General features: G+C 33.3%; 1 long non-coding RNA gene across 1 annotated transcript; it reads left to right on the top strand.

The window, feature by feature from the left end:
• The first annotated feature begins 3,236 nt into the window (after positions 1-3,236).
• LOC145510488 (uncharacterized) lies at positions 3,237-12,189 on the top strand. Its single transcript, XR_014057054.1, has 4 exons — positions 3,237-3,449; positions 3,898-3,989; positions 9,630-9,723; positions 11,086-12,189. It is a non-coding gene; the product is annotated as an uncharacterized LOC145510488 (long non-coding RNA).
• Positions 12,190-12,468: the final 279 nt, after the last annotated feature.

The raw sequence follows: 12,468 nt of genomic DNA, 5'->3' as shown, positions 1-12,468 counted from the left end.
ATTTCATTAATCTGATCCATTTACATCAAAGGAAGCTGAGGCCCTCACTGTTATGTTTTATTTTATTTCAGAATGATGTAACTTAGTAGAGACTATAAAACATTGTGTTTCCACAAACATAAGATGGTCAAATCTAAACATTTAAACATTTGTAATGCCATTAAAAATGTAGATTTTTTATTCTTTTCCAATAGAAATGTATGATTAATGTGGTAGGGGTCTCAGGGTTTCTCTCCCCCAATAAAGGCTGTTTTAAAATTGGTTGTTACATTTTAGACTCAAGAAAATGTGTTATTCTGTGTGTTTTAATTGCATAAAACATATTGCACTATGTACCTGGGTGTCCTAATTTTTCAGTGATGATCTGAAGCTTTGCAGTGGTTTTCCTCCCTTCTCATTCCTCCCCTCAGTATAATCAACAATAGCTGAGGTTTACCAGATCCAGTATGGTATTATTTGCTGTTTTTGCAGTAAGAATAACTAAACTCACCCATCTGGTTCTGGTTTTGCAGATGCCTCACATGAGTCCTGGGAGGGTGTTTCTTTCTGATACTTCCCCTAGTCTTTCCTTCTATGAGAAGGTGTGAGTTTAAAAAACCTACCCTCTCTGTATCTATAAACTAAGAATTTGTAGGAGGAACTGTGGGGGTGGGGAGGCACAGACAGCACAGTTTGGCTGCTGGTCTAAGGCATGGGGCAAGATACAGAACATGTTCCCAACCGAGTCTAGCTCCTTTTTATGTGTCTTTCCAGGTGGTAAGTTTCCAAACCAGAAAGTTCACAGGGAGATCCTCTAAGGGTGCCTAGGATTTCTCTTCTTCCCTTTTTCTTATTGTGAGGGTCAAGGAGAAGCAGGAGAAGACAGGACATTAAGGAGGGCTACTCAGGAGATGAGGAGGCCTATTTACTCTGTTTTACAAGGTGTTAGTTTTCTTTAGGAAAGTCCATAGAACATGAAGAGTGTTGGTCACTTGTTCATTTCTTCAAGGGCAACAAAATGTATTTCTTGAGAGATCATAGTCTCTGGAGGATAACAATCATGACTTCATAAACGTGCTAATTTTATTCAGATCTCATCAGACCTTTGGTGAAGTATCTCCTTGGATCCACCCGTGAGGGCTCTCATCCCTAAAGCATCATCCCATATTTTCATCTTTATCAGTTTTTCTTAAGCACCCAGCTTAAAAAACCAATAACTCCATCAGGTCCTCCTGACTGAGGGACTCAAGGCCTCAGGTTTACCCCATCATTTACACAAGTCCATTGTGCCCAGGGAAAATAGAAGACAATCCTCATAATCTGACCAAGTTACAGTCAGATTACTTCACTTCCAAGTAATTGATTTGGCTTTTAAAAATACATAGAGGCAATGCATTTCAGCTCTGACATACAAAGAGCTTGGAAGGGGGTATTTCTGTTCTCAAAGAAGAAGAATACTGAACAAACAGAAAACCAATGACTTAGATACATCAGAAAACTGGGGTTGCAGGGAAGACTAATACTGTGAAATATGGAGTCAAGGTGAACACAGAAATTCACAGTCACAATAACTTATTATTTGGAGCAGAAGCCACTAGGGCCATAAACTGGTAGGAAGACTCTGGGGTAATGCATCTTCCTAGATATCACCCAATAACAATTTCCATTTTTCTCAAACTATCAAGGAACATTTTGATGAACTGGTGGGGGCCAACTATGAACTAGCTTGAGAGAGAGAGAAAGAGAAACTCATGTGGACCCAGTCTTGGTGGGGATCCAATACTTTCGTGGTTATTACCCTGTTCTCAAGGTGAAGATCTAAGAAAAATCCTCTCATGTTTCTGACAGAAAGAGGAGAAAAGCAGCCATTTGGAATTATTCCCACAATGCTCTCTGTAGCAAAGGCCTACTAACCACAGGAAAGGACTTAATCAGATCTTTTCTGACCCGGGGAAGGGCATTTAGCCAAATCAGTTCCCTCTAGTGCTCCTGTTTTAGCTCTTGGGCTGGGGATGGGGGAGGTGGGGGAGGCTACAAAACATTTTTGAAGGTCACAGTCCAAGGACTTAGGCCCATTCAAAGAATGAGACATTATTTTAAATTATTGAACCTTTCAATTTCACACATCTTACCATCATGTTTTCAGGGCCACAGAGTATCAAAACAGGCAAAAGCTGATAGAACTGCAAGGAGATACAGATAAATCCACATTCTAGTTGGAGATTTCAACACCCTCTTCCTTTCCAGCAACTATAAAATCAGGAAGGATGAAAAGTATCATTTATTGACTAGATCTGACTGACATTTATAGAACACAACACCCAATAACAAAATACTGGACACTTTTTTCTCAGTCTTACATAGACAATTCATCAAGGTAGACCATATTCTTTAAAAGGATATAAATTATTCCAAGTTTTTTCTCAGATTGCAATAGAAATTTATCAGAATTCAGTAACAAAAATTAGCTGGAAAATCCCAATCCCTATCTAGTCTCTAGTTTGGAGACTAGATAGCATGGAGATAGACAATTAATGGGTACCCAATAGCAAGTTCGCAAGTCACAATTTAAAGATCCATTGGGTTGGCCAAAAGGTTAAGTTTCTTACATTTTCTTTTTAATTTTTTTGCCTGCAATCTGAAAGGAAGGAATAATGTGAAGTTTTACCTTCCTCTTTTGACCAGGCACCACAGAAAGACATCTGGGAGACCTGTCTTTGAGAATTCTCACCTTTCAGCCTCCATTAGTTTTCCCAGGAGCCCATCTGCAGGCTGTGGAGTGAGCAGAGTGTTCCAGTGGGTCTCATCCTGGTCACTAGAAACTGAAGAGGAGAAAAAAATAATTATCCCTCCACACTTTACGGTGGGGGCTTCCCTCATAGCTTACTTGGTAAAGAGTCCGCCTGCAATGCAGGAGACCCCGGTTCGATTCCTGGGTCGGGAAGATACCTTGCAGAAGGGAAAGGCTAACCATTCCAGTATTTTGGTCTGGAGAATTCTATGGACTGTATAGTCTTTGGGGTCGCAAAGAATCGGACACGACTGAGGGACTTTCACTTCACTCACACTTTATGGTGAGTGCTTGGCTGAGACTCCTTTTTCTCTAAGATGCCGCATAAATGGTTAAAATTTCTCTACTGTGACCACTATAATTCAAGATTATTTTTGGTAAGGTTAACCAGCTTATTCGGCTTAAAAACAACCGTTGGATCACAGCTCAGCTTAAGTCGGACCCAGCTCATCTCCCCACCCGGTCCGATTTCCAGGCAGGACCCAGTCCGTCCCCAGACGCAGTCCGGTTCCTAAGTCAGACCCAGTCGACTCACGCTAGTTTCTCGAACTCCTCTGGAAAAAGAAGTACTCAAAGTCTGAAAGCTCATAAATAACACAAGCTGGGAAGCTAGAATCCGCGAACTGCCGCCCAACCTCCCGGGGCAGCGAGAGAGCAAGAAGCTCAAGGGGCTCAACAGGTACCTCCGTTTTTGCGGTGCTCCTGAGGGCCGGGCCGCCTTCAGTTTCCTCTTCTGACGCCAAAACTCCTAAAAAAGAAATTGAGACACCTGAACATTTTTAAGAGTTTATTTCAATAAAAATAAGTTTGAATCTGGCAGCATCCAATCCCACAGATATAAAAGGTGCTCTGAAGAGATATACACACTGAGACTTTTATAGTCAGAGGGAGCAGGAAGGTGGACCTTATTGTATTGAGGCAGAAAACCAAAAAAGCAGGTTGGTTAATTGTGTAGTTACTTTCCTTAGGAGATGGCAGGGGTGTTTCGGGGAGATTACCTTCCTAATGCTGATGGATTGGTTTAAGATTCTGTTTCTGAGAGAGCTGCAACTAATTAAAGTCTTGGTTTGGTTGTGTGGGGCTTAGATTAAGTGACCTCATTTGGGGCTTGTCTTTTTTTTAAACAGAACCAAAGCTGCCGCAATGGTTTGAGTCTTTATTATTCTAAGAGTTACACAAATGTTGAATACGTTTTTATCCTCACAACAATCCCCAAGAGGTGGGTATTTTTATTATTTCTATTTTTGAAATAAGGAAACCTAGGCACAGAAAGGTTAAGTAGTTATCCATGGTGTGTAACTGAAGGCAACAGAGGCGAGATTTGAACCCAAAAGTCTTGATTCCCCAACATGTACCTTTAACTGCCTTGGAAAAATCTCTGTGCACATGTGCAAAGTGTTCTAGATTACAAACGCAGAAATGAAATTGCTGGATTACATGTGTGAGCATGGCCGTCCCAGGTGGCGGTATCTTAAAGAACCTACCTGCCAATGTAGGAGATGTGAGAGACACGCAGGCGGATCCCTGGGAGATGTGAGAGACACGCAGGCGAATCCCTGCGTGGGGAAGATCACCTGGAGGAGGGCATGGCAATACACTCCAGTATTCTTGCCTAGAGCCAGTCCATAGGGACACACACAGTCGGACACGACTGAAGTAACTTATCACCCAGAACACGTGTGAGCATTTTACTACTCTTAGAGTTACAGTACCAGTTTATAGTCACACCATCGCTAAATGAGTTTTTTATGTCCCAGTCTCTCTTCTTATGCGGAGAGGAGATATTCTGTGTGATCAAAACTGATCATATGTACTTGCTGATAACTTGAAGCCTGCAAGTTCTGTGCCTTCAGCTACACCTACCACATCAAATTTTGTTTTGGTTTGGTTCTGTTACATTTTTTGAACATGGTTGTCTTTAAAATTTTTTCTCTTTTATTTTAATCTTAACTGTTACAAGGTTGAATAGAGAGCATCCTCAAAACATGAACTTTAGCACTGCTTGTATCATCAATTCATTTTTCACTATAACCACCAAATATTTCTTTTAAAAAATATTTGATTGAAGTATAGTTGATTTACAGTGTTGTGTTAATTTGCTGTATAGTAACGTGATTCAATTATACATATATATATTCTTTTTCATATTCTTTCTTTTATGTATTATCACAGGATATTGAATATAATTCAGTATAGCATATTGAATATACTGGATAGTGCTATACAGTAGGACTCTGTTGTTTATCTATATATAAGCATTTGCATTTGCTAACCTCAAACCCTCAATCCATCCCTCTCCCACCTTTCCTGCTCTTTGGCAACCATAAGTCTGTTCTCTAAGCCTGTGAGTTTGTTTGTTTAACAGGTAAGTTCATTTGTGTCATATTTTAGATTCTACATATAAGTGATATCATGTGGTATTTGTTTTTCTCACTTCATTTGGTATGATAATCTCTAGTTGTATCCTTGTTGCTACAAATGACATTATTTCTTTCTTTTTATGACTGAATATTATTCCATTGTATATATGTTCCACATCTTTATCCATTCATCTGTCAATGGACATTTATTAGGTTGCTCCCATGTCTTGGTTACAGTAAATAGTGCTGCTGTATTATAGAACATAGAGGTACATGTATCTTTTCAACTTAGTTTTCTCTGGATATATGCTGAGGAGTGGGATTTCTGGATCATATAGCGACTCTATTTTTAGTTTTTTGAGGAACTTCTATATTGTCTTCCAGAGTAGCTGAACCAATTTTATATTCCCACCAACAGTGTAAGAGGTTTCCCTTTTCTCCACATCCTCTCCAGCATTTGCCATTTTCAGACTTTTTCATGATGGCCATTCTGACTGGTATGAAATTATACCTTATGGTGATTTTGACTTGCATTTCCCTAATTATTAGTAATATTAAACCTTTTCATGTGTCTTGGATGTCTGTATGTCTTCTTTGGAGAAATGTCTATTTAGTTCTTCTGCCCATTTTTTGATCAGTTGTAACCACCAACTATTTCTTAAAACTCTTATCCCCTTATTGTATTTACCAAGGCTCAACATGTCTTTGGAGAAGGCAATGGCACCCCACTCCAGTACTGTAGCCTGGAAAACCCCATGGAGCGAGGAGCCTGGTAAGCTGCAGTCCATGGGTCGTGAAGAGTCAGACATGACTGAGCAACTTCACTTTCACTTTTCACTTTCATGCATTGGAGAAGGAAATGGCAACCCACTCCAGTACTCTTACCTGGAGAATCCCAGGGACGGGGGAGCCTGGTGGGCTGCCATCTATGGGGTCGCACAGAGTCGGACACAACTGAAGTGGCAGCAGCAGAAGCAGCAGCAACATGTCTTTGTTGATCATCTTTCTGATGAACAAGACACTGTGCTAAATTCAAAGGAAACAAAAAAAATTAGGCAGAATTCCTTGCTCTGAAGAACTTATTAAGGAATTAGCTGCATAATCAACTAATTATAATTAAATTTGATAAATACTGGAATTGAAGTATAATCATATCCTATGAGAATATTCATAGTAAAGTATTTCTTTTTGCTTTAGGTGGGGCTTAAGGATGGTGATGTATATGCTGGGAATTCAAAAATAAGTAGATCTTTTTTAAACTTTGAGAAGAAAGTGAAGTTACTTACTGAAAGGGAGGAACATAAACAATTTCTTGAAGGCCTGAAAATTCATAGGATATTCATGAATCAGCAAGTAGTGTCGGTCAATTTGGTGGATGATGGGAACTGGGAAAAGAACTTATAGTTTATATGACTGAGAAGGTAAATCGGTCAAAGCTTTGCAAGTGATTGCCTGGGTGGCAACTGAGAGGAGAGGAAGGGTTGTAGTTCACTTTACCTTCCCAGTTCGGTTTTTATTGGTTCTCTATGCATTTTAACTTCACATATCACTTTTTTCCTTAAAGAATTTTTTACCTTAACAGCTCTTGAAAACTTATACCACTTTTAGACAATGACTCCTTGTTTTCCAATATAATGGGTTTTCCTCCTAAAATCCACTAAATAAAAATTGAATGAAAAGTTATATTTTAATGTTAACTGTTTCAAACAAAGGCACACTCACACATTTATTTTATACAACAGTTTCTAATTAAAGAATATTACTTGGAGCAAATTTGAAATACATGCTATATTTGGATGAACTGTAATGTTGTGTTTTGCCTATGGATGCCAAGCAAGAGAAATTAATATGTATCCTCTTTGCTATGCTTCATTCTTGTGCATGTATATGATTTCCTCATGTTTTAACGTGCATACTTTTCTACCCAAAGATTCCAGGCTTTTCTATTTATGTCAAAGCCTTCCATTTCAGGTAGTTATTTTCGGGTTAAAGTTTTAAGAGGAGGAGAATTCTCAAGTTCATATGATACTTATATTAAATGCTTGCCCAATATTCAAACAAGTGACTTTCTTCTAGCTTTTAAAGAATGATGTTTTACCACTCTTCTTGCAGCCATAATAAATCATCCGCCTTGGGCAATGTTATAAAGCTTCATTACATTAATATGTAATATATATGTACAAACAGCATTTACTACTGTATAATACATTTATTATACATTAATAATACCATTATACTTTATTATATATTAAAATATATTATATATAATTATATTATATATAATATATTATATTATATATGATATAATATATAATATAATATGTATATATTATGGTATAATATTATACCATAATATAATATATTATATTATACCATTGATATAATATATAATATATATTATATATAATATATTATACATATAATATAAATATATTTATATTTAATATAATGATATATATTATATTATATTATACTATATGATATGATATGATATATTATATATAATAATATTATATATAATATATATAATATAATTATTATATATAATATTATATATATTATAATTATATTATAACTATATATATTGTATATTATATATAAATATATATAAATATACAGAATACATATATGATATAATATATATTATATATTATAATGTATTATATATATAAACTTATATATAAAAATATATTTATCTATATAAATATATTTATATAGATAAATATGTAGAATACATATATATTATATATAATATATATTATAATATATAATATATTAATATTTTATATTATAATATATATTATACTATATAATATATTATATAGTATAATATAATATATAGTATATAACATATAGTATAATATATAATTTATATATTATATAATATTTTATATATCATAATATATAAATATATATTACATATAATATATATAATATTATATATATAAATATATATCATATATATAATATATAATATATATGTATTCTATATATATTTATATATAAATATTATATAAATGTATAAATATAATCTATTATATATACTAAATATAATATACATATATTATATATTATATATAATATATAATATAAATAGATTATATATATGATATATATGTATATATTATATACATTTATACAATGTATATACAATGTATGTAATGTATATACAATGTATACAATGTATATACAGTGTAATACAATTATATAATACAATATATAGTACAATATATAATATATATTCTCTGTATTATATATAAAAATATATATACATTAATATTCTATATATATATTATACATAAATATATAAATATTATATATAATATATATATAATATGTATAATATATTATATGTAATATATATAGATTATATATATGATATATGTGTATATATTATATACATTTATACAATGTATATACAATGTATATAATGTATATACAATGTAGAAAATGTATATACAGTGTAATACAATTATATAATACAATATATAATATATAATACAATTCTATGTATATTTATATATAAATATTATATAAATATATAAATATAGATTGTATATATCATTTATTTAATATACATATATTATATATATATAACATATATATAATCATATATATACATATATACATTTCATATATAATATATATAAATATATATAAATTAAAAAATATATATTATATATAATATATATTATATATAATATTTATAATATATTGTATTATATATTGTAATATATATATTGTAATATATATAATTATTATTATTATATAATTATATATAATTGTAATATATTGTTTTATATATATTCTATATATATTCTATTATATATTATATAGAATATATATATTCTATATATTTATATATATAAATATTTTATATATTATATAGTATGTAATATATTATATATATTATATATCTAAATATTGTATAAATATATAAATATTATATATTATATATATTATATATCTATAATAATTATTATAAATGTTTTCTAAATATATTCAATATATAAATATATAAATATATATTAATCTATTTATATATTTATATATTTGTATACATTATATATATATATAAATATATAAATATATTTCATATGTAATTGTTATATATTACATATTATATTATATATAATATGTAATGTATATGTGCAAACAGCATTTATTAACATATAATACATCTATTATATATTAATAGTACCATTATATTATATATTATAATTAATAATATATAATTATATATATTATATTATATATAATATATTATATAATATAAGATATATTAATGGTGTAATATTATACCGTAGTATAATATATTATATTATATTATACCCTTGATATAATATATAATATATTTTATATATAATATATAATATAATATATAAATATATTTTGTATAATGATATGTGTTATATTATATTATATATTATATAATTGGAATTGAAGTGTAATCATATCCTATGAGAATATTCATAATAAAATATTTCTTTTTTCTTTAGGTGAGCCTTAAGGTTGGTGATGTATATGCTGGGAATTCAAAAATAAGTAGATCTTTTTTTAAACTTTGAGAATTGTGAAGTTATTTCGTGAAAGGTAAGAACATAAACAATTTCTTGAAAGCCTGAAAATTCATAGCATATTCATGAATCAGCAAGTAGTATAATATAATATATTATAGTAGTATAATATAATATATTATATTATATTACAGTATATAATATATATAATATATTATATTATATTATGCCATTAATACGGAGAAGGCATTGGCACTCCACTCCAGTACTTTTGCCTGGAAAATCCCATGGACGGAGGAGCCTGGTAGGCTACAGTCCATGGGGTCGCTAAGAGTCGGACACTACTGAGGAACTTCACTTTCACTTTTCATGCACTGGAGAAGGAAATGGCAACCCACTCCAGTATTCTTGCCTGGAGAATCCCAGGGACAGTGGAGCCTGGTGGGCTGCTGTCTATGAGGTTGCACAGAGTCGGACACGACTGAAACGACTTAGCAGCAGCATACTATTAATAAATGTATAATACATTTATTAATGTATATGTACAAAATAATATGTATATGTGCAAACAGCATTTATTCACTGTTAAGTTGATTATTTTTATAAGCATCTTTAAAAGATTTATTTGTTTGTTTCTTTTCTCTTTTTTTGGCTGCTCCGGGTCTTTGCTGCTGCGCACCAGCTTTCTCTATTTGCAATGAGTGGGAGCTACCCTTCGTTGTTGTGTGCAGGCTTCGCATTGTGGCATTTTCTCTTTTTGTGGAGCACAGGCTTTAGGCACATGGGCTGCAGTAGTTGTGGCTCATGGGCTCTGGAGCACTGGCTCAGTAGTTGTGATGGGATAAATTGCTTCACAGCATATGGAATCTTCACTGGTCAGGGATCGAACCTGTGTCCCCTGCATTGGCAGGTGTATTCTTAATCAGTAGACCACCGAGGAAGCCCTGTAAACATGTTTTTATTATTCAGTTGATGTACTATCTGTCTGAGAAAAGGTTGGATATATTAGACTGATATGGACACATCCCATATTTTTATACTTACCAGTTTTCACTTAGTGGCATTATTTTGGAGAATAAGTTAAGGCCATTATAGGGGGAATAGGTGCATTTGGATTTCACATAAGATCTCATTTGTGAGAGCACAACTAATAAAAAAAATTGTAATCTACTTCTGTAGATTGACAAGATTAAGCCTATTATGTTTGATTTCAAGAAAATAATTAAGTTCTAATCACTTAAGCCAAAACAGATAGTTTATTGGAAAAAACTAACAAGCAACTGTGTATCAGTTATTTCATCAAAGAATGTTCTAAGCAACCAGTCTGAGAGGGTAACAGTGAGGGCTGCTGAGGTTCCTGGTAGTTAGCAACCCAGGACTGTCTTTTTATCTGTGCCGTGGTTCTCGTTGGCTTAATTCTTGTCTACTTCTGCATCAGTTTCAGATTCCGAGGAGAGATATCTAATTGGCATGAACTGGTTTACTCCTACACTTCAGTGATGAATTTAAACAGGATACAGTTTCCTAAAGTAGGTTTTTTATTGACTGTAAAAATGAGAAAGGTGCTTGCTATAGGAAAAACAACAGATGCCCACCAAATTTTATCAATACCTTCCCTTGTGGCTCAGATGGTAAAGAATCTGCCTGCAATACGGGAGTCCTGGATTTGATTCCTGGGTTGGGAAGATCCCCTGGAGAAGGAAATGACAAACTGCTGCAGTATTCCCTGGAGAATTTCATGGACAGAGAAGCCTGTTGGGCTACAATCCATTGGATCATAAAGAGTCAGACACAACTGAGTGACTAATACACACATACATACATACCAGTTCATGCACACACACACAGAGGAATATATTTTCCTCCACATGTTGTTGTTGTTCAGTCGCTAAATTGTGTTGGACTCTTTGTGACCCCATGTACTGCAGCATGTCAGGCTCCCCTGTCCTTCACTATCTCCTCAGATTCATATCCGCTGAGTCAATAATGCTGTCTAACCGTCTCATCCTCTGCTACCTTCTTCTCCTTTTGCCTTCAATCTTTCCTGACATCAGCGTCTTTTCCAATGAGTTGGTTCTTCGCATCAGGTGGCCAAAGTATTGAAGTTTCAGCTTCAGCATCAGTCTGTCCAATGGGTATTCAGGGTTGATTTCCTTTAAGATGGACTGGTTTGATCTCCTCGCTGTCCAAGGGACTCTCAAGAGTCTTCTCCAGCACCACAGTTTGAAAGCATCAATTCTTTGGCACTCAGTCTTCTTTATGGTCCAACTCTCACATCCATACATGACTACTGGAAAAGCCATAGCTTGGTGATAATGGACTTTTGTTGGGAAAGTGATGTCTCTGTTTTTTAATACGCTATCTAGGTTTGTCATAGCTTTTCTTCCAAGGAGCAAGTGTCTTTTAATTTCATGGCTGCAGTCACCATCTGTAGCGCTTTTGGAGCCCAAGAAAATAAAATCTGTCACTGCTTCTGCTTTTTCCCCTTCTATTTGCCATGTAAACTTTTAAAAATCCCTTCAGCTGACATAATGAATCTATCTCAAATAGAAAATGCTCTCAGCACTGTAGAGCAGACTAACCAAATGATAACCATGTAGTGTATTCAGCTTGTCTGGAGTCTCTGGATTATACACCATCCTTGTTTCTTCAGCTAGTCATAAAGCCTTACCCCAGCCTTTTATGTCTTTCCTTCACGATGCTTTGTGTGGTTGTTGTTGTCATTGTATTGTTTTTCTAAACACCTTTTAGACAATGATGACCTTCTGGTAAATAGTCACATAGTGCATAAATATTTTTAGCCCTGGTCTATTCTGAGAGT

This window comes from Giraffa tippelskirchi, chromosome 6 (genome assembly GCF_054371585.1).
Source record: "Giraffa tippelskirchi isolate mGirTip1 chromosome 6, T2T-mGirTip1v1.2.pri, whole genome shotgun sequence".
Classification (NCBI taxonomy): Eukaryota; Metazoa; Chordata; class Mammalia; order Artiodactyla; family Giraffidae; genus Giraffa; species Giraffa tippelskirchi.
Note: the sequence above shows the minus strand (reverse complement) of the source record. Positions and strands in the feature narration are given on the sequence as shown.